This window comes from Antechinus flavipes, chromosome 1 (assembly GCF_016432865.1).
Source record: "Antechinus flavipes isolate AdamAnt ecotype Samford, QLD, Australia chromosome 1, AdamAnt_v2, whole genome shotgun sequence".
NCBI classification, from domain to species: Eukaryota; Metazoa; Chordata; class Mammalia; order Dasyuromorphia; family Dasyuridae; genus Antechinus; species Antechinus flavipes.
The window spans coordinates 693,685,854-693,710,270 of NC_067398.1; the positions used below are offsets into that span (position 1 = coordinate 693,685,854).

The 24,417-nt window shown below is 35.3% G+C and overlaps 1 protein-coding gene across 6 annotated transcripts in view; it reads left to right on the forward strand.

The window, feature by feature from the left end:
* The window catches only part of CLIP1 (CAP-Gly domain containing linker protein 1), a 159,202-nt gene that overhangs the window by 1,966 nt on the left and 132,819 nt on the right, over positions 1-24,417 (forward strand). The gene's annotated exons all lie outside the window — the stretch shown is intronic.

The following is a 24,417-nucleotide window of genomic DNA, read 5'->3' on the forward strand; positions in this document are numbered from 1 at the left end:
CGCATCCCGCCCTCCCCCTCCCCCGAATCCGACTTTGGTTCGGGAGTCCGCTGCGAGTGACCTGTTAGGTGGTTTCTGGGTGTCTCCGCTCGCAAACCTGCTCCCCCCACCCCCCTTCTTCCTGGCGGCGATCCAGCCTCCTCCTTAGGCCACCTCTCCGGAGTGGAGGAATGAGGCAGCAGATGCCAGCAACCGCTGGGTTCTCCAAGAATCACAGCTCGGCTTCGCACTCTGCTGGGGGGAGGGAAGCAGAGGAGGAAATTGTGCAAGGCTGTCTCTTGGGTGGGACCCCCGCCCCTGCCAGCATCTTCCTCGGAGATTTTGAGTACCTTCGGGACCCTTGCACGCCTTGGGCTTTGCAAAGGAGAAGCTCAGCTCCGGCCCAGAGGGGAGGAAGTGAGTGTTAAGGACCTAATTGTGCAAGCTCCTGAGCAGGGTCAGGTTTGTTTCTAGGTGATTCAGGCCAGTTCACGGGCGAGGAAAGGATGGTGGAACTCGGAGCAGGAAATATGTTGTAAATACACTGCAGTACCCGGAGCAGATTTTCAACACCTTTTAATGGGCTGTGTGCCGTGATGATTACTTTTTCGTCTGTAGTAATTGGCTAGAACTTCCTTAGCCCTGGGGTAATTAAAAATTTAACCTCCCAACCACCCCCCTCCCGCCCCTTTTTTTTTCCTTTCTTAGGGAGTAAATTGGGATATAAAAAGTGGACAACTAAAATGTCTTTTACTCATTTGGTGTTTTTGTATTCTGGTATCCTTTCATGTGCATCTGTCTTTAAAAATTTTTTTTTGGTGCATCTATTTTCTCCAAATAGACTATTTCTTTGATTGGGGAGATGGAGAGAATCTTGTCTTCTGTTGCCTTGTATCACTTCAATTACTATTAAAAAAAAAAACAAACCCAACTCCTCTATCCCTCCTTTTTTCTTTTTCCTCTTATAGGGAATGGAAAGGGACGTAAAAGGTGGACAACTAAAATTTCTTTTATTCATTTGGTGTTTTTGTGTTCTGGTATTGTTGTTCATTCATGTTTTTATTTTCATGTCTTTATTTTTATTATTTTGTGCATCTGTCTTCTCAAAGTAGAATGTAATCCATTTGGAGAGGTGGAGACAATCTTGTCTTCTGTCACCTGTTCAGCTTCTAGTGCAGTGGCTGGCTCATATTAGGCATTCAGTAAATTTTAATTGGTTGATTGAAAATGGGCCTAGTTATTATAAAATAAGCAGTGTGAAAAATGAGTATTTTTGCATTGCAACCAGGTTAATTCTTCAGCTCTCCATTCTTTGAATAGTAATTTTGTGAGTTCTTTATTTTTAAATATCATGGGAACTGTGGTGTCTAGTATAATGTTCCTCCTTTAGCTCATTTTCCTCCCATTCTCTCCATCAGTAAATTCACTGGTGTTTCCTCTTAGGTTTAGCCTGCCACCATCTTTTCTTGACTTTCCTTTGGGGAAGGATAGATTCATTCCTGTCTCAGCCATTAAAAAATAGTACCCACTACTTCTCAATCTCCTTTGAAAGGATTTGCTATTATTCATTACTTCAAGGATCTATGATTTTTGTCAGTATAAGTACTTCCTTCCCTCATTTAATAAATGGGTCTTTGAGAATTGCAGGAAAAAAAATCATTGACTAGGGAAATAGGTCATAGAATTTTAGGATTTCAAGAATTAGATGTCATTTAATTTCAAGGCCTAGACAGAGGTCTACCTGCTCTGCTTTAACATACTATACTATACTATTACTATAGAATGACAAAAGCTGAGGCAGTATGTTATTGTACATTTGTAATCAGGCAGGAGATTTGAACTCTGATTATGCTGTTTATATCTTATGTGAGTTTGTGCAAATCATTTAAACTTTCCGGTTTTCTGTCTTCATGTGTAAAATAAAGGAGAGATGTTCACTTGATCAAAGACTATCTGCTCTAAATCTTTGAATCTGAAAAATTTCAGTGTTACAGATGGCTTTGTCATTCTGTCCAGTCCAATTCTTCTTGATCCCATTTGGGGTTTTGTTGGCAAAGATACTGTAGGGATTTGTCATTTCCTTCTCTAGCTTATTTTACAAGTGATTAAACTGAGGCAAATAGAGTTAAATGACTTGCCCAGGATTACACACAGGAGTCCAAGGCCAGATTTAAACTCAGGAAATTGAGTTCTGTACTCCATATAAATAAACCTATAGGACTAAGCCAATTCTTGGCTTTCTTCTTTTCTGGTAATGCCCTTTTCCAAACTGTTTTGTTGTGTGTGACAATGCAAATGTAGACCACTAGACTTTAGGTGGTTCAGGAAACCTGGCTCTGCCTAGATCACACTGCCTGATTATAGACAAATCACTTTACCTTTCTAGGGTCTAGTTTAAAATAAGAGAGTTTGGACTCATTGATTAAGGTGGTTCCTGTCAGCTCTGATAATTTTATGAATTTATCAGTTCCTTCCCACTCCCCATTTCCCCCCTCTCCCCCCCACCCCCCAAAGGAGGGGGAAAGCATATAATTCCCTTTTATCTTTCAGGCTATATGTTCATGGAATCTGCATTTTTCCATAATTGGAGGAAACAGTCCAAAAGTTTTTCACTTATTCTCCTGTCAATCTTTAGTCTATTGCTTCTCTGAGTCCTGAATGAGACTTTAGATATCAATGAAACTCATCCAAGCAAATTAACATATTTTAAGGGGAATCCACTGGCAGTCTTTCCTTTGTCTTAGGGATAAGGATGATCTTGGACCCCCTTAATCACTAAAGACTTTTTGGGAAGAATGGGATAGGCCTAGAGATTTTTAGTGGATCCCAGACTTTTATTGCTTTTCTCAAAAATTGTGAAAGATTTGTTGTTAGATTAATGCTGTCAAGTGGATAAAGTCAAATCACAAGAGTTTCAGATTTTATTTGGAGAAAGTTATCAGAAAATGGATTAACTTCAAAGGTAGTTGAATTGCTTGAAACTCATTAATCAAGTTCCCATTTGTATGCATCAAGATCTTTGTTCTACCCCAGCAGTTCTGGTAAATGAAATTGCTTAAATAAACTTTATTGAAATTCTACTCTCACTTGTTGACAGAGAACATTTTCCTCTGTACCTCAAAGCACATCCCCACAAATTAGCATTTGGTCTGAAACTATATCCCTAGTCAATAATAGAAAGTAGCATGTACAGTGAGTGGGAAGAGCACTGGATGGGAAATAATAAGACCTAGGCTTCAGTCGTGGCTCTGACATTTCACATTCCTATGTAAGATCTAAGGAAAGCTAGGATGTTGGCTTTTTTTTTTTTTCCCATAATGATAATAGTTACTTTACCTTTCTTGTAAGATTTTTGTAAATCTTAAAATGCCATATTAATGAGATTTCTAACTATCTTTTTATATACTAGGCAGTTTTTAGTATTTATTTAAACTTAAAATAAAAGTTGGGTTTTCATTATTGTGAGCTTTTTTTTTTATTAATAGCTTTTTATTTATAAGATATATGCATGGGTAATTTTTCAGCATTGATAATTGCCAAAACTTTTGTTCCCATTTTTCCCCTCTTTCTCCCCACCCCTTCCCCCAGATGGCAGGTTGACCAATATATGTAAAATATGTTAAAGTATAACTTAAATACAATATATGTATACATGTCTATACAATTATTTTGCTGTAAAAAAGAATCGGACTTTGAAATAGTATACATTTAACCTGTGAAGGAAATCAAAAATGCAGGCAGACAAAAATAGAGGAATTGGGAATTCTATGTAGTGGTTTATAGTCATCTTCCAGAGTTCTTTCGCTGGGCGTAGCTAGTTCAGTTCATTACTGCTCTATTGGAACTGATTTGGTTCATATTGTGAGCTTTCAAAGCTATGAATCAGAAGCACTAAATTCTGGTGAGAATATGTATCCCACGTGAGAATCTCAGGAAGGCAGTTAAGTGACTCAGTGGATAGGGTGCTGGAATCTGGAGTTAAAAGACCCAAAATGGATTCTGGCCTCCGACACAAGCTGTGTGACCCTGTGCAAGTCACAAACATATGTTTGCCTTAATCCACTGGAGAAGAAAATGGCAAACTACTCCAGTATCTTTGCCAAGAAAACCCCATGGACACTGGTTCACAGAGTCATGAAGAGATGGACATGGCTAAACTATAATGGGAGTCTCAGAAGACTACTTCAAATTTAAGTCATTGAATTAGAGGGAAGCATTTTTAGGTTGGAAAGTTTGTAATTATCCAATCTTGAATTGGTTAGGCCATCTGGGTTAATATCCTTGTCCTGGCATAAAGTACCATGGAATCTTGGCTATAGTTAGTGAAGACCTTGTTTTTTTAATCATCTCCAGATGGCACTTCCAGAAGGACCCATCCCACTAATGCTGAAGGCACTGGAACAATGGGTGGTCTCATTTTTATTAAATTTTTGCACTGAATCTGAGTCTAAAGGCATTCATTTAGGAATCTCTACCTTCTTTGGAACCACTACAAGTCATATTCCTGAACACTTTCAGGGAAGGAAGCAATATATCCATGTATTGTTGTCTTGGGGAATACTGAATCATTTATTAAGTCTCAAGAACCCTGATAAATATTGTTCAGAGCTGCTAAAGTACAACATGTAAGCATGAAAAAAAATTCCATTTAGGCTTGGATTAAATTAATCCTTCATTATCCTTTGTTAGTTTATCTCTAGGTATAACCTGGAATACAAAGTGAAGAACTTTTCTGTTCTGTCAAGCAATTTTTCTTCTTTTCTTACTCTTACCATTTTCATGGCCTCACTTTTCTTTGAAGATTTTGGTCCAAAGGATCCAGAACGTGCAAATTGTTCAAAGTTTAGGAATGATGAATAAAATAAATGTAACTTTGTTGGTTTAATTCCCTCTTTTCTCAGGTTTATTCTTATTGTCATGCAAACATGCCACTGATTTGATGGATAATTTTTTTTCTCAGAAAAATTAAAGAGTTTTTAAGGTTACTTGGGAACATTTTTCCATTAAATTTTTCCTTTCCTTTTTCCTGTTCCCCCTCCTTTGAATTTGTATGTAAAAATGTTTGTAGGTTTTTACAAGAACCTATTCAAACTTGTAAATAGGTTCTTGTAAAAACCTATTCAAACTTTCCCTTTTTAGGTAGTAGAATGCTTTTGTCAGCAGTCCTGAGAGTTACAGCTTATGTGAAAGAAAAATCTTCATTAAGGTTCCTTTTTTAAAAAATTCTGTATGATTTAAATCACATTTATGTTAATTACATTCATGCTAATTTCTCTCTACTCAATCCCTGTTAGCAGTTACGATGAGTTACTTGACTTGTTGGAAATCTGGTGCTAAAAAAATGTAATTAAAGACAAGTTTAAAGGAAGAAGGTATTTGGTTGTTGGGTTATGGGATTTGTGTGTGTATTCCAGTTTTCCTTAGTTCTTATATTTAAATTTGGGAATAGTTTAGGTAGATTGTCATTTACTTACTTTTTCCTACCTTAAGACATTTTTTCTTTTTAAAATAGCTTTTTATTCAAAATACATGCAAAGATAGTTTTCTACATTCATCCTTGCAAAACCTTGTGTTCCTCATTTTTCTCCTTCCTTAGACAAGTAATCTAATATATTAAATGTGTACAGTTGTATTTCCATATTTATCATGCTGTACAAGAAAAATCAGATTAAAAAGGAGGAAAAAATGAGAAAAAAAAAAGCAAATAAAAAAAGATGAAAACATTATGTTGTGATCCATATTTAGTTCCCACAATCCTCTCTCCGGATGCAGATGGCTCTCTTCATCACAAGACCATTGGAACTGGTCTGAATCTTTTGAAGAGATCCACATTCATCAGAATTTATCATGATATAATCTTGTTGTTGCTGTGTACAATGTTCTTTTGGTTCTGCTCATTTCACTCAACCATCAGTTTATGTAAGTCTCTCCAGGCCTTTATGAAATCATTCTGCTGATCGTACAGAACAATAATATTCCATTACAATATTATTGTTCTATAAGGAATGACCAGCAGGATGAATACAGAGAGGCTTGGAGAGACTTACATGAACTGATGCTAAATGAAATGAGCAGAACCAGGAGATCATTATACACTTCGACAATGATATTGTATGAGGATGTATTCTGATGGAAGTGGATCTCTTTGACAAAGAGACCTAACTCAGTTTCAATGGATAAATGATGGATAGAAGCAGCTACACCCAAAGAAAGAACACTGGGAAACGAATATGAACTATTTGCATTTTTGTTTTTCTTCCCGGGTTATTTTTACCTTCTGAATCCAATTCTCCCTGTGCAACAAGAGAACTGTTCAGTTCTGCAAACATATATTGTATCTAGGATATACTGCAACATATCTAACATATATAGGACTGCTTGCCATCTAGGGGAGGGAGTCGAGGGAGGGAGGGGAAAAATCGAAACAGAAGCGAGTGCAAGGGATAATGTTGTAAAAAATTACCCTGGCATGGATTCTGTCAATATAAAGTTATTATTAAATAAAATAAAATTAAAAAAATAATATCCCATTACATTAATATACCATAACTTATTCAGCCATTCTTCAATTGATGGGCATCCACTTAGTTTCTAGTTCCTTGCCACTGCAAAACATGTTAGCACATGTGGGTCCTTTTTTCTTTTTTGTGATCTCTTTGCAATCTAGTAGTGACACTGCTGGATCTAATGGTATGCACAGTTGATAGCCCTTGTGGACATAGGGACAAATTGCTCTCCAGTATGGTTGGATCAGTTCACAACTCCACCAACAATGTATTAGTGTCCCATTTCACTCACATCTCCGCCAGTGTTTTATCATTATCTTTTCTTGTCATCTTAGCCAATCTGAGAGATATGTAGTGGTATCTAAGAGTTGTCTTAATTTGCATTTCTCTAACTAATAGTGATTTAGAGCATTTTTTCATATGCTAGAAATGGTTTTAATTTTGTTTGAAAATTGTTCATATCTTTTGACCATTTGTCAATTGAAGAATGGCTTGTATTCATTATTTTTGAATCAATTCTCTGTATTTTAGAAAAGAAACTTTTATGAAAACCTTGAATATAAATTTTTTTCCCACAGTTTCCCTTCTAATTTTGGCTGTATTTTGATATAATCAAAATTATCCATTTTGCATTTCATAATATTATCTAGTTCTTCTTTGGCCATAAATTGATCTGAGAGTTAGGCTATCCCTTGTTCTCCAAATTTGCTTATAGTATCACCCTTTATGTTTACATCATGAACTTATTTTGACCTTATCTTGGTATAGAATGTTAGGTGTTGATCAGTGCCTAGTTTCTGCCACACTATTTTCCAATCTTCTTAGCAATTTTTTCTAGATCTGTAAAGTAATATCTTGACAGTTTAGTATGACGCTGAATAAATAGATTAATTTAGATAGAATTGCCATTTTTATTATATTAGCTCGGCCTACTCATGAGCACTTGATACTCTTCCAATTGTTTAGATCTAACTTTATTTGTGTCGAAAAGTGTTTTGTAATTGTGTTCATATAATCCCTGGCCATTTTTCTAGTCAGATAATTAAAAATTTTTGAATAGAGTAGGTGCATTAGAATGAATTTTAGAATCTTAACCTTTTTTGTGAAAATTATGAAGACATTTTCTTACGGATTTTTGCCTGTCAGGAAAATAAGATAAAATCTTCATTCATTGTAAGGGGAAAAATAAGTACTATACTATCTTCATGGTTCCTTTCCTTTTATTTTAACATCTTCTGAAGTATAGATCCTTGTGATATAAATGGGCAGGTTTGAAATGAAATTAGAATTTCAGTATGTGTGCATTTTAAGTTGTCTTCTAACAACTTTTCATGTGGTTTGTGTGTGTGTGTGTGTGTGTGTGTGTGTGTGTGTGTGTAAATGCTAAGTTTTTTGTTTGTTTTTTCTTTTTGTTGAGGCAATTGGGGTTAAGTGACTTGTCTAGGGTCCCACAGAGAGGAAGTGTTAAGTGTCTGAGTTGAACTCGGGTCCTCCTGACTTCAGGGCTGGTGCTTTATAACACTGTGCCACCTAGCTGCCCCTAAGTTAAATATATGCCAAAATAGTTTTCAACATTCACCCTTGCAAAACCTCGTGTTCCATATTTTTCAACCCCCTTCTTCCTTTCCCTTTCTTCTAGACAGCAATATAAATTAAACATGTGTAGTTCTTCTAAACTTTTCCACATTTATCAAGCTGCACAAGAAAAATCAGATCAATAAATTGGAAGAGCATAGGATAGTTTACCTCTCAGACCTGTGGAAGAGGGAGGAATTTATGACCAAAGAAGAACTAGAGATCACTATTGACCATAAAATAGAAAATTTTGATTATATTAAATTGAAAAGTTTTTGTACAAACAAATGCAGACAAGATTAGAAGGGAAACAATAAACTGGGAAAACATTTTTACAATCAAAGGTTCTGATAAAGGCCTCATTTCCAAAATATATAAAGAATTGACTCTAATTTATAAGAAATCAAACCATTCTCCAATTGATAAATGGTCAAAGGATATGAACAGACAATTCTCAGACGAAGAAATTGAAACTATTTATAGACATATGAAAAGGTGCTCCAAGTCATTATCAATCAGAGAAATGCAAATTAAGACAACTCTGAGATACCACTACACACCTGTCAGATTGGCTAGAGTGACAGGGAAAGATAATGTGGAATGTAGGAGGGGATGTGGGAAAACAGGGACACTGATACATTGTTGGTGGAATTGTGAACACATCCAGCCATTCTGGAGAGCAGTTTGGAACTATGCTCAAAAAGTTATCAAACTGTGCATACCCTTTAATCCAGCAGTGTTTCTACTGGGCTTATACCCCAAAGAGATACTAAAGAAGGGAAAGGGACCTGTATGTGCAAAAATGTTTGTGGCAGTCCTGTTTGTAGTGGCTAGAAGCTGGAAAATGAATGGAGCCCATCAATTGGAGAATGGTTGAGTAAATTGTGGTATATGAACGTTATGGAATATTATTGTTCTGTAAGGAATGACCAGCGGGATGAATACAGAGAGGACTGGTGAGACTTACATGAACTGATGCTAAGTGAAATGAGCAGAACCAGGAGATCATTATATACCTCAACAATGATACTGTTTGAGGATGTATTCTGATGGAAGTGGATCTCTTCGATAAAGAGAGCTAATTCAGTTTCAGTTGATCAAAGATGGGCAGAAGCAGCTACACCCAAAGAAAGAACACTGGGAAATGAATATAAACTGCTTGCATTTTTGTTTTTCTTCCCGGATTATTTATACTTTCTGAATTCAATTCTCCCTATGCAACAAAAAAACTGTTCGGTTCTGCACATGTATATTGTATCCAGAATATACTGTAACCTATTCAACATGTAAAGGATTGCTTGTCATCTGGGGGAGGGGGTGGAGGGAGGTAGGGGAAAAATCGGAACAGAAATGAATGCAAGGGATAATGTTGTAAAAAATTACCCTGGCATGAGTTCTATCAACAAAAAGTTATTAAAAAAAAAAAAAGAAAAATCAGATCAAAAGGGGAAAATACCCCAACAAAACAGGTCAAAATACTGTGTTGTGATCCACATTTAGCCCCCACAATCCACTTTTGGGGTGCAGGTGGCTCTCTCCATCACAAGTCTGAATCACCTCAATATTGAAAAGAGCTATGTGCATCAGAGTTGATCATCACATAATCTTGTTACTGTGTGCAGTTCTGTAATGAAGGATTTGGTTTTATACTTTAAATCAAATTTGTATATTCTTAAGAGTAATTTACATTACTCTTTTGTGAAAAGCAGCTTAAACAAAATCTCTGGTGTCATTCTAGAAAACATTTTGAGCAGAAAAGATGCATTTAGATTTTCTTGTTATTGTGAAGAAATTGTGTAGTGAATAATAGGTTGATATTAAAGTTTTTGAAGAGTTAAGTATTCAGTGACCATGATATGGCACTTATTGATTGATGTTAACACTTCATTCGATAAATATTCAATGTACTTTACGTATATTATATTATTTGATTAGTACCAGATGCCCTCCTCATGTTATAATTCATCCAATTCCTTTACCATTTTTTCAGTCATTTCCTTCCACTGCTCAGAATGGATTTTTTTCTCTCAGATAATTGGATCTGACCCAGTTATTTCTATTGAGTAGGAATATGTGGAACTAAGTTGAAAACAATATTTTTATGGATTTGGTAAGCAAATGTATAAGTAGTTACTTTAAAAAAAAAAAAAAAAGACCAGATGCATTCTTCAGGGCTTTACAAACACTAAAAGTTGAAACTAGAATTATTTTTCCATCCTATATATGAGTAAAAGGCATAATTAAATGTCTCTTTGTAGAGTAAAAGAAGACTTTTTTCCAACCCTAAAGAAAGGAAAACTGCAACCGTTCCATAAACTTTTGTGAAGTGACTTTGTATTTTTTGTTAAATGCCTGTTGATTTGATTAGCTATACCTGCTTAGTACAAGTAAAGATTTTAGCCCTCTGATTAAGAACATGTAACAATATGCCTAGTTTTATTCTGAGTAAAGGTTTGGAAGAAAAGCCATATTTAACTTTCCTTGATACTTGTTGCACCCCATTCCAGTGCCACATTCTCGCTTCGTATATAAAAATTCAGAAGCGTTGTGGGAGAGAAAGCGCCTGTAGCATCTTGGAGCATCTTTGATATCTGGTGATCTGAGCTGTAGTCCTGATTGCCACCAGGGAGCTCTGGGATCTTCGTGAAATTCCTTCCCTTCTCTGGACCTCAGCTTCCTCACTTTTACATTTGTTTTTGGATTAGTTGACCTTTAAAATTCCTTTATACTCTAATAATTTTTAGGACAATATTTAGAAATATACTAGTTTTTGCTAAGTAATACAGTTTTTGGTTATCAGATCATGAGGTGAACTCTTGGAGGGAAGTATGGATTCCTCTTCTATTTCCCAGGCCATCTTTGTATAGCATATACTTTATATTTCCTGCAACTTTGCAGAATCTTTTGGGAAGCCAGGGCAAAATGGCTTTACACTATTCACCTTCCCTTTATATTTAGTGAGGCTGGTGCCCTTGCATAGTCCTCCCTCACCTAAATCCAATTCACTTGCATTTCTTGGCATTACCTCCCTGATGTCATGGTCTTCTTTGACTTTGAGAATGAAGAATAGCTTCAGTGAATAGAGCTGTCTGACTAGGGACCTGACTGAGAACCCAAACTGGTTAAAAGAGACCATTCTCTGTCTCATTACTTAATACTGTAAACAGTGTTTCATTTTTTCAAATACTTGCTAGATTAGTTTTCAGCATTCACATTTGCAAAACCTTGCATTTCAAATTTTTCTTCCTCTCTTATCTTCCCCCTCCCCTAGATAGCATGTAATCTAAATTAAACATGCAGTTTTTCTAAACATGTTTCCATATTCATCATGCACAACACAAATCAGATCAAAAAAGGAAAAAACATGAAAAAGAAAAAAAAAACAAACAATAACAGCAACTAAAAGTGAAAATCTTATGTTTTGGTCCACAGTCTCCATAGTTCTCTTTTTCAATATGGATGACACTTTCCATCCCAAGTTGGAATTGGCCAGAATCACCTCACTGCTGAAAAGACTCAATTCCATCACAGTTGATCATTACATGTTCTTGTTATTCTGTACCATGTTCTCTTGATTCTGTTCACTTCACTCAGCATCAGTTTTTGTAAGTCTTTCCAGACTTTTTTGAAATCAGCCTGCTTATCATTTCTTATAAAACAATAATATTCCTTTCCCTTCATATATCCTACATATACTTATTCAGTCATTCATTAACTGATGGGCATCCACTCAATTTCCTCTTCCTTTCTATTCCACAAAAGAGCTGCCACAAACACTTTTGCACATGTGGGTCCCTTTCCTTCCTTTAAGATCTCTTTGGGATATAAGCCCAGTAGAGACCCTGCTGGATCAAAGAGTATGTATGCACAGTTTTATAGCCCTTTTAACATAGTTTCAAATTTCTCTCCAGAATGGTTGAATCAGTTCACAACTTCACCAATAATGTATTAGTATACCATTTCCCCTACATCTCCTCTAGTGTTTATCATTATGTTTTCCTGTCATTTCAGCCAATTTCAGAGATGTGAAAAGGTACCTCAAAGTGGTCTTAATTTGCATTTCTCTAATCAATAGTGATTTAGCGCATTTTTTCATGTGACTAGAAATTCTGCCTTATTTCTTATCTACCCTCAATCACTGATTGAGCACTGCCTCAATCAAACTGAGATGGGTTAAAGACATTTGCTTTAGGCCCATTATATCCAGGCCCATCTCCAGCCTTTCTGATCTCAATCTGGTCACTGCACCCAGATGGCTCTGGAGAGGAAGATGAGGCAGATGCCCTTGTCTAGCCTTCCCTCACTTACATCCAGTTCACTCATGTCTCTGAGAACAAAGGACTGACAACAAACAGGCGAGGGTCTAGTAAATTTTTTTCAACTAAACCACTGTAAGGTTTCTGCTTATCTTAATAGTGTAGGATAAATTCTCACTTAAATTGGGCTGTTCTGAGAAGTTCATTGTTGCTGACAATTATGTTCTGGCTAAGTGATTCCATATTCTTTTTGGAATTCAAATGCCTAATCCCTCTCCTTTTGTGCACATTGGTACTTTGTTTTTGCTTCAGAGTTTGGAACTTTGGGGACAGCTTTTATTCTGTATTATGTATGTCATATACAGCTAAAAGTTTTTAAATGATGTCACATAGAAAATTGTTTTTCAGTGAGGTATGTAGGTTCATGGAGTTGAATCTTCACTACAACAAGGCAAATATTCTGCCCTCATTGATTCACTCTTCCACACTTCATGTCTCAAATGCCTCCCATACATCCCTTTCTCCACTCTTTCAGTTGAGTATTTTAATTTATACTTCACCAAAAATAGTAAGACTAGTCATTGATAATTTTTCATTTTCCCTCCTCAACTAGTATCATTCAGACATCTTCCTTTAACCTTATCTCCTTCATGATTTTCTCCGATGAAGAAATTGCCCCTTCTCCCTTCTCTGCCCCCAATCACTGATAATTTTTAATCCCTCTCTATTGATGGACTTGTCTGCTACCTTTAGGACTACTTAATCAGTCAACATTTTATTAAGTGCATACTGTGTGCCAGACACTGGGTTAAATATTGGAGATTTGGGCATAATTCCAAACTGGTTCCAGAATGGTTGGATCAGTTTACAACTCCACTGACAATGCATTAGTGTCCCAATTTTCCCACAATCTTGGCAGCATTTGACTGTATTGATCATTTTTTCATCCTTTCATTTTTGTGACATTATTCCTTTCTGCTTCTTCAATTGTGGCAAGCTCATTAACTAAAGATTGCCCAAGGCTCTGCCCTGGAAACTCTTCTTTTTGTTGTTTTTTTCTCCTTTGATGACCTCATCAGCTTTCATGAATTCAATTATATTTCTCTATGGATGATTCTAAAAACTAGATATCTCTGCTGAGCTCCACTCTCAAAATGCCACTTGTTGTTTGGATATCTAATTAGATGTCCAGGAGCACCTCAAACTCAATATGTTCAATATGGAGCTCATTATCCCCATGTCTCCTCCCCAAACCCTCTTTTTTCAATTTCTCTCAAGAATACCAACATTTTTCTAGTTTTCGACTTGCCCTCACCTGACATATACAATCAGTTGCCAAATTTAATTTCTCTCTTCTCGATATCTCTTATATATTGCCTTCTTTCCATTTATTCAGCCACAGCTAAATTATACACCATCTTCACCCCTGTCCTGGACTATTGCAGGAAACTCCTAAGTGATCTCCCTGACTTGTTTTTCTCCACTAAAGTTCATCCTTCAGATAGAAGTTAAGATGATTTTTGTAAAGTATAGATTGTAACAAAGACAGTTGAGCAGCAACAATTGATATATGTTGTACTCAACATGAATCATTTTGGACTATAGTTTTCATGTGCCCTTATCATTGTAATTCCATCAGGACCTAATGCATTATTCTGGGTATAATATGTGGTGAATAAGATTTTTTTCAGTTGAATGGAAGAACTTTTCTGATATTAACAATGTTAAATAAAGCTTCTTGAATCCATTAGTTAACTTTTATTAAATGCCAACTGTATTCTTTTTGTGGTAGCAAAGAGTAGGACACTGAGGGATGTTTATCATTTGGAGAATGGCAAGACAAGTTGTGGTACATGAATACAATGGAATGCCATTGTGCTGGAGGAAATTATGAAGGGCATGGTTTCAGAAAAATCTGGGAATAATTGTATGAACTGATGCAAAGTGAAGTGAACAGAATAATTTATACAATATTATAAAAATAAACCACTTTGAAAGACTTTGGAACTCCAATCAATAATGAAGGAAGCCTCAAAATGCTATCAAACTCCTTGAAGGACAGATTCTCCTTGAATCCTGGCCTCTGAAATAGATCCTGAGAGGTGCACCACCCCCGTAGATAACACTCACTACTGATTAAGCTTCCTATTGAATTAAAGAGACTCTGTTCAAATTCAGCTCAATCAGGAGCAACCCCCAACTTGTAGCCAAGGCTTATGAAAAGAACCAATCTAAACCCTCTCTTTGCCAAGGAATCTCTCTTCCTGGCATAGCAAGCCTCTGCCCGCTGGAATGATATTTTCTTCCTGCATTACTCTCTCTTTATCTTCACTTATTTCCCTAATGAGACTTTATAGCTCTCTGTTGGGACTTTGCCACTAAGGAATTCAGTCTTTCTATTCACGCATAGCAAAGGCTGACTTTCCAATGCCAATAATAAGTAAATATTATTTATTAAATTAAATAAATATTTAATTTAATTTAAATTTTAATTATTAAAAAACAAATATTATAGAACTTCTTTTTAGATGTGGGAAAACTGGGACACTGATGCATTGTTGGTGGAGTTGTGAATGAATCCAACCATTCTGGAGAGCAATCTGGAATTATGCCCCAAAAGTTATCAAACTGTGCATACCCTTTGATCCAGCAGTGTTACTTATGTGCTTATATCCCAAAGAGGTACTAAAGAAGGGAAAGGGACCTGTATGTGCCAAAGTGTTTGTGGCAGCCCTGTTTGTAGTGGCTAGAAGCTGGAAAATGAATGGATGCCCATCAATTGGAGAATGGTTGGGTAAATTGTAGTATATGAATGTTATGGAATATTATTGTTCTGTAAGAAATGACCAGCAGGATGAATACAGAGAGGACTGGCAAGACTTACATGAACTGATGCTAAGTGAAAAGAGCAGAACCAGGAGATCATTATATACCTCAACAATGATACTGTTTGAGGATGTATTCTGATGGAAGTGGATCTCTTTGATAAAGAGAGCTAATTCAGTTTCAATTGATCAAGGATGGACAGAAGCAGCTACACCCAAAGAAAGAACACTGGGAAATGAATATAAACTGCTTGCATTTTTGTTTTTCTTCATGGGTTATTTATACCTTCTGAATCCAATTCTCCCTGTGCAACAAGAGAACTGTTCGGTTCTGCACACATATATTGTATCTAGATATACTGCAATATATTTAACATATATAGGACTGCTTGCCATCTAGGGGAGGGGGTGGAGGGAGGGAGGGGAAAAATCGAAACAGAAGCGAGTGCAAGGGATAATGTTGTAAAAAAATTACCTTGGCATGGGTTCTGTCAATAAAAAGTTATTATAAAAAAAAAAGTTTTTTGTCAGTCTAGCTTTTTGGGTTCATAAATTCCTTAAGGACCTCTGCACCACCAGAAGGGGGAGTTCCCCAAACTCTCTACCCATGTGCCAAATCCCAAGGGATTTGGGGGAGCCAAACCTCTTCATTTGGTTCCCTGAACCCTAACCTGATATTAACCTCATCATTTAACTCCCTGACCACTAGGAACCCTAGGGGATTCCTCCTCATTTGGTTTCCCTATATCAAATCTCATTAAATACAATGACCAATCACAGTTCCTAAGGACTCATATAAAGCATATTATCTACTTCCAAATAGAGCACTGGATGGACTCAGTGCAGATTAAAGCACCTATTCCTTCTTTCCTTTCCCTTTCCTATAGAGACAAATTTCTCTATCAGATTAGGTAAATCTTTGAGCCAAATCTGTTGAGATTAAAGTTTAGACAATGCTCATCTTCCCTCCCTTCTTTCCCTCTACTGTAATGTCTTTTGTGTCTCTTCATGTGATATGATTTGCCTCCTTTTGATCCAGCTATTCTGGGGAGCAATTTGGAATTGTGCTCAAAGAACCATCAAACTGTGCATGTGTATACCTTGGATCCAGCAGTGTCTCTGCTGGCTCTGTATCCCAGAGAGATCATAAAAAAGAGAAAAGGACCACATGTACAAAAATGTAACAGCTTTTTTTGTGGTAGCAAAGAATTGGAAAATGAGTAGTTGGTCATCAAATGGGGAATGACTTGACTTTGGTAAGTTTGGTATGTGAAAGTAATGGAATATTATTATTTTATAAAAAATAATGGACAAGTTGATTTTAGAAAGGTCTGGAAAAACTTACGTGAATTGATGCTGAGTGAAGTGAGCAGAACCAATATAACATTGTACATAGAAACAGCAACACTGTGTGATGATCAACTCTGATGGACAAGGTTCTTTCAACAATGAGATAGTTTGAGGTAATTTCAATAGATTTGTGATGCAGAGAGTCAACTGCATCCAGAGAGAGGACTATAAAGACTGAAAGTAGATCAAAGCATAATATTTTCATCTTTTTTGTTGTTTGCTTGTTTCTTTTTCCTTTCTCGTATTTTTTTTCCATTTTGATGTGATTTATTATTGTTCAGCATGACGATTATGGAACTCTCTATAGAAGAATTGTACATATTTAACCTCTATCGTGATTGATTGCTGTCTTGGAGGAGGAGGGAGAGAGGAAGAGAGGCATAAAAATTTGTAATACAAGGTTTTTTTTTTTTTTTTTTTTAAAATAACTTTTTATTGACAGAAGCCATGCCAGGGTAATTTTTTACAGCGTTATCCCTTGCCCTCACTTCTGTTCTGATTTTTCCCCTTCTTCCCTCCACCCCCTTCCCCAGATAGCAAGCAGAACTTTACATGTTGAATAGGTTACAGTATATCCTAGTTACAATATATGTGTGCAGAACTGAACAGTTTTTTTGTTGCACAGGGAGAATTGGATTCAGAAGGTATAAATAACCCAAGAAGAAAAACAAAAATGCAGTTTATATTCATTTCCCATTGTTCTTTCTTTGGGTGTAGCTGCTTCTGTCCATCCTTGATCAATTGAAACTGAATTAGCTCTCTTTATCGAAGAGATCCACTTCCATCAGAATACATCCTCAAACAGTATCATTGTTGAGGTATATAATGATCTCCTGGTTCTGCTCATTTCACTTAGCATCAGTTCATGTAAGTCTCGCCAGTCCTCTCTGTATTCATCCTGCTGGTCATTCTTTACAGAACAATAATATTCCATAGCGTTCATATACCACAATTTACTCAACCATTCTCCAATTGATGGGCATCCATTCATTTTCCAGTTTCTAGCCACTACAAACAGGGCTACCACAAACATTTTGGCACATACAGGTTCCTTTCCCTTCTTTAGTATCTCTTTGGGGTATAAGCCCAGTGGAAGCACTGCTGGATCAAAGGGTATGCACAGTTTGATAACTTTTTGAGCATAGTTCCAAATTGCTCTCTAGAATGGCTGGATGTGTTCACAATTCCACCAACAATGGCAATACAAGGTTTTGTAAAGATGAATATTCAAAATTATCTTTGCATGTATTTGGAAAAATAAAATACCTTTAAGGAAAAAAAAATACCTCATTTTACTTTGCCTTTCTTCTCCCAATATAATCCTTTTTCCACCTTTAATTTGTTTTTTATATCATTACATTAAAGTCAGTTTATACTTCCACCCTATGTCTATTTATATACCCCTTTTAACTGCCCTGACAATATAGGGGTGTAAATATTTTAACCTTTAAGAAACTGTTTTTTCCCCTTAGCCATTTATCTTTTTATACTTCTCTTGAGTCATGTTTTGAAGATCAAGTTTTCTGTTCAGCTTACAATAACCAGTGAGGATGGATAGAGGAAGTAAGGGATTTTTGAGACTGGGGAGACATGGAAAGGTGTGGGGATAGTAGGAAAGGAGTCTTTAGACTGGGAATGATTGAATATTAATGAGAAAGTAAGGATGAGAGAAGGGACAAGCTGATAAAAAGGGATCTCTGGGCAAGGAGAAAGGCTATTTCTTTATATGAATTATGAACAAAAGAGGAAGTTGTGCAGAAGGCATTAGAGAGATAAGAGAATGGGGGGGGGCGGCGCGGGAATAGTGAGCTATTGACAAATGAGCTTAATTTTTTCAATAAAATAGGAGGCAAAGTTCTGACCTGAGAGTATAGGAGTAAAAAGGGAACTCTGGGGAGTGAAAACGCCTTGTAGAAAAGCATCTGTAGTGAGTGGGATGAATCAGGGAGTTGTAAAGGAATTCCCCTTGCTCCATTGGGGGCTCCTTAAGATTAGATAATATAAACTTCTCGTGGACCCAGGGAACACAGCGTCATGCTTTTCTTCATTTTTGTTCAGCTGGTCATGAGAAGAAGGGAAAGAAGGAGAGCAAGAATGGGGTTTGGAAGGACAAGGTCTTCAAGAATGTAAAAGCCAGGCCTCCTCCGTAGGAGAGACAGTTGGAGCTGAAGTGATTCACCAAGAGAGGGAAAAGAGGGGCAAGGGGGGTTGGTACGGTGTTGGAGGGCAGAGTGAGGAGCAGAAATTGTAAATAATGATTAGTGAAGATCTGTTGTATAAGCAGATTATATTTTGATCGGCTGTTAGAAATTGACTGGTCAGCTAAGGCTATGTTAGTACTACTGAGTTTTGTTGTTTAGAATTTATCACTATTTTAATCAAGGAAATAATTTTTCTAGCACTTAGTTTTTGTCATTTCCTTAATATTTAACTCCTCATTTCATATTTTTCCTTTTAGAACAAATATTGGCAAGTCTATTGACTTAGTATATGTCCTTTGTACTTTATCCTTGTCAGGGATCCAATTTGATGTTTATTCAGACTTGATGAACTGAGTCTATTAAGTAAAAAACTTTTTCCTTTAAAAATGTTAATGGTTTTTGTAGGTCAGTAAAAAGAAGGATATTTTGTATGGTAAGTCAGTACCAATCCTTTATCATCCTGTCAGGTTTTAAGTATTTTCTACATTATTTCATTTAACCTTCTATATACCCTGTAAAGTACTAGGTAGGGCAAATGTTATTCCTGTTACCTAAAAGGAAACAGATCTAAAGGTGAAATTACCTCAAGTTAAGTTGTAGAGATCTTAAATTTCTTACATATTATGTACTTCTGTCTGGGATAGTAGACTGATTTGGGGTGTCTGAACTTTTAAAATTTATTCTAATTATTTTTGTAATTTAGACTAAAGTGAAAATTAAATCTGAAAGTTTCATGACTATAGTCTTAATAGGGTCTATTTTGAATGCTAGAGTCTGTACTTCATCAAGTAATATTACTATTTGGAATTTTTATCCACTGAACTCTGTTTTTTATGTTAAACACTTGTTCTTTGTTGAATGTGATTTTTGATTTAAATTCCTGTCAGCACAAAGTTAAATAAAAGGATTGGAGCAGAATCTAACATCCTTTAGCTGAAGTAAAAAGGGGGAGGGTAGCAACCATGATCTCAAAGCAAAGGCAAAATTAGACTCATTTAAAAGAAATAATAAGGGAAACTATTATACTAAAAGGTACCATACATAGATAAGGAAATAGTACTAAATTTTTTTTACCATAAATTTCTCTGATAAAGATCTAATTTCTGAGTATAGAACTAAGTAAAATTTATAAAAATAAAGGCCATTCCTCAATTGATATATGATCAACAGAATAAAACAGAATTTTCAAATTTATATATAGTCATATGAAGAAATGTTCCAAGTTACTATTGATAAGACAATTGAAAATTAATTCTACAGTACTACCTCATACCTATCAGAAATAACAAATACTATAAGAAAAAATGAAGAAAAAACCAAGTTGAAGTAAAAAAACCCTTTTCATTGTGAATTAGTGAACTGGGGAGTTTAATCTGAAACTATAGCCAAAGAGTTGTAGAGTTTGTGTATACCCTTTGAATGCTGCCACTTGGTTTATATCACAAAGAAATTTTTTTTTAAAAAGGAAAAGGATCAAAATATTTATGGTAGATGTTTTTGTGGTGGTAAAAAATTGGAAATTAAAGGAATGAATATTAATTGGGGAATGCCAGAACAAGTTGTGGCATATTAATTATGATGGAATACAATTGTGCTACAAGAAGTGACAGAGAAAAAAAGAATTGACAAGTGGTCTCAGGAAAACTTGGAAAGATGTATATGAATTGATGCAAAGTGAAGTGAGATCATTGTGCATACTAATAGCAATGTTATAATGATGATCATTTGTGAGTCTTGGCTATTTTGATCAAAACAGTAATCCAAGAAAGAAAACTATCTCCAGGGAGAGAGAAGTGAACTCTTGAGTGTAAATTGAAATATAATTTTCTTCCTATCTTATTCTCTTCTCGAAATATGGCTAATATGGAAAACTGTTTTACATGATTTCACATGTTTAATTTATATATTACTTACTTCCCTTCTCAGTGGTTGGGGGGGGAGTATGGGAGGGAAGGAAAACATTTAGAAGTCAAAATAGTTTCCTGCCATTGCCTTACCTTTTTCTAAATAATATTCAATTCATATTTCTGGTGATTTTAATTTTGGAAGTGTGGACTGTTCAGAAAAGTGTTTATAAGCATCACACTCATTGTTTTTCTGTTCCAGGGACAGATTTCTGAGAAGCAGCAAAACCATTTCCTTGAAATCTTCACCACAAATAGTAGCACTTGACATTTATTAAGTACTTAGGAAAACTGCACTATATTTTCTTTCCTTAACAGTTGCTTCATTGAGAAGTATTCAGACCTGGCATTTTTTGGGATACCATTTGACTATTGTCACTTTTAAATGTGTAAAATCAGTTACTAGATAGAGTATTCTATAACACATGCTTATTATCATATTCTTAATATTATGAACTATATACAATTATACTAATAATAGTTTAATACAAAGACTTATCTTAAATTCAAATTAATATTTCTCAAATTACATTATTAAATTATTATATATGATTATTTAAGTTATATATCATATGGTTAGTTCATTATATATGCAAATAAATATCATTTATTAATAGATGACTTACCTTAAATTCTCTATAATAACAAATTAGACATTTTTCTTCTGACTTAAAATTTTTAAATAGTTTTTAAATGTCACAGTAAATGTTATCAATAAGTAAGCTGTAACTTAATTAGAAAGTTGATTTACTAAGGTTCTGAGCTTATTAAACTTTGTGGATTAATAAATAAAATAACATCTGATTTCATACCTAACTTTTCTTTTTTCTGCCGAATCCATATTTCTTTGTTATTCTGATGCTGTTATACCATTCTTATACTCTATACTAGTTTCCTAGTATAGCATAATATTTTTATTTTTTTATAGAAGTAGCATAATGCTACTTTTATAAAACAGTACTTGCTGTCTTAGTAATTGAGGTTCTGCCATGTTATATTCCTCTAAAACTTTCAGTTTCTTGGTTATATTTTGAAATGCTATGTTTATTTGTACAGAATTGTCTATTTTACATGTTCTGTATTACTTTTTTTTTTTTTTTTTTTTTTTTGCGAATTTGACAGAATCAAATGAAATAATATTTGTAAAGTGCTTAGCCTACATACAGTGATATTGTTCAGTTACTTCAGTTGTATCTGACTCTTCATGACCCCATTTTGTGTTTTCTTGGTAAAAGATACTAGGGTGGTTTGGCATTTCGTTCTCCAGCTAATTTTACAAATAGGGAAACAGAGACAAATAGGATTATGAGACTTGCCCAGGATCACACAATTAGGAAGTATCTGAGGCTGGATTTGAACATGGGCCTTTCTAATTCTGGGCCTGGTGCTTTATATGCTACACCAGTCATATTAATACCCAATTAATACCCAATAGGTGCTATATAAATGCTTACTTCCTTTCCCTTTTCTCATCTTCCCCAGATGCCTCTGTAGTGTCTCTCCTCTCTATGTTATCTTGAATTTACTTATGTGTAGCTATATTTTCAAAAAATATAAACTCCTAAGAGGAGGGCCTATTTAATTTTTTCCTATCTTGGCACTTGGCACATCAGATTCTCATCATTTGGGCCCACATCATTTGTTAGTTGTTTAGTTTTTAATGTTGGAATTCCTTTGCATGGAAGAGGTACATTTTGAAGGAATTAGATGAATTGATAACTGATAATTGGGAAAATTAAAAGTAGTTATGAAACTGCCATCTGGATTGAGTTCAATTTCTTTGGCAAAGAGGATTACTTTTAAATAGGCCTATTTGTCATTGAGCAAGCCTAAGAGCTGTTGGGAATTCTTCAGGGAGTCTGATTATGGATGGCCCAGCTTTAGGGTATTCAGGAAGAAAATATAAAAATATATATCACGTGTCATATATATAAAAATGACAATTATTCATAAGAACTGCTTACATAAAAATGAAGCAAAGATTAGAATTAAATAAGCTTTTAAATTTGTGGGTATTATTTTTATCTTTATGTGAATTAGTATTTTCAATCAGTTTTTAAAAATAATAATAGCTTTTTGTTTTTCAAAATACATGCAAAGATATTTTTCAGCATTCAGCCTTGCAAAATCTTGTATTCTACTTTTTTCCTTGTTCCTTCCTTCGCCACTCCCTTAGACAGCAAGTAATCTGATGCAGGTTAAACATGTACAATTCTTCTAAATGTATTTCTACATTTATCATTCTGTACAATAAAAATCAGATCAAAAAGAGAAAAAATGAAAAAGAAAACAAGTAAATAAACAACAATTATAAAAAAAGGTGAAAATACTGTGGTGTGGTCTACCCTCAGTACCTGTGGAACTTTATCTGGATGCAGATGACTCTCTCCATCACCTATTGTTGAGAAGAACCTTGTCCATCAGAATTGATCCTCACATAATCTTATTGCCTACAATGTTCTCTTGGTTCTGCTCATTTCACTCAGCATCAGTTCATATAAGTCTTTCTAGGCTTTTCTGAAATCAGCCTGTTCACCATTTCTTATGGAACAATAATATTTGATTACATGTATGTGATCTAGCATTGATTAAATCTATTTAATGATTAGAATGGTTAGATAGCAATTACTGTGGGGAAGAGAAATTGAGGTTTTACTAGGCTGCCAAGCCAATATGAATAAGCAATGTGGTGTAGGGATGGCCAAAAAAGCTTCAGCAGTCTTGGACCACATTAAGAGAGGAATAGCTGCCAGGAATAGTGAGGTGATAGTCCCACTGGACTGGGTCCTTATCAGACCATATTTAGAGGATTTCATCTGGTTCTGAGTGCTGTAGTTTATTTTTCCAAGGCAAGGGACAAGATTTATTGTAATTTTAATGCCAATTAAAACTGGCTAAGTTCCAAAAGAATTTAGCAAAGAACCTGGAGCAAGAAGATAAATTTATAGGAAAAAGAAAGATCTGTTGTTTCATGTAACTGATATGCTAATTTTATGGCTTAAAGGTATAATTGAGGAGTAGTCTTAGAGGTGGAGTTGAGGATTATAATTCTGTGTTTTAGAAAGTGGAGTTTGGGTGCCGTAGTTTAAAAAAGGATATTGATAACCTGGACACTATGCTTAGAAAGGCAGCTAAAATTATGAAAGGCCTTGAGTATGTGTTATGGGCCAGAACTCTGAACTTGAAACAAAGGATTGAAACAACGGACTAAGTCAGTGGAATTGATAGAGATTTTGGAAGAGACAATGTGGATAACAATAGTTATCTACTTCAGCATGGCTCAGTATGATTGATTTAATCCTACAAGGAGATGTTATGAGCCAGAACTTGAAACAAGGCACTAATTGGAATTGAGGAGACAGTAGTTAAATCTAGTTTAGCACTGATTTAATCCTACAACAAATAATGGTTTCCTAATGGTATAATGATTGATGTATACTCAGTGGAGCATATAAAGGACAAGCTCTCAGGGCCAAAAAGGACAAGTACATTAGAGGCTGAAACAGATTCATTCCATCTTCCACCTTTGTTGTGGCTAGAGGCTGAAGCACAAACCCTTGAAAGTCTCCAGAACAGAAACGAGTGCAAAGGATAATGTTGTAAAAAAAAAAAAAAATTACCCTGGCATGGATTCTGTCAATATAAAGTAATTATTAAATAAAAATTAAAAAAAAAAAAAAAGAAAGTCTCCAGAATGTAGTGTTCTTTTTCTCAAATATATGATGGTTCTCTGTGAGCAGGTTTCTCAGGGAGGTTTCTGGAGGCATCCTTAGTTTCAGTTCAGATCAATAATCACCTCAAATGCAGCCAGGGATTAAGGT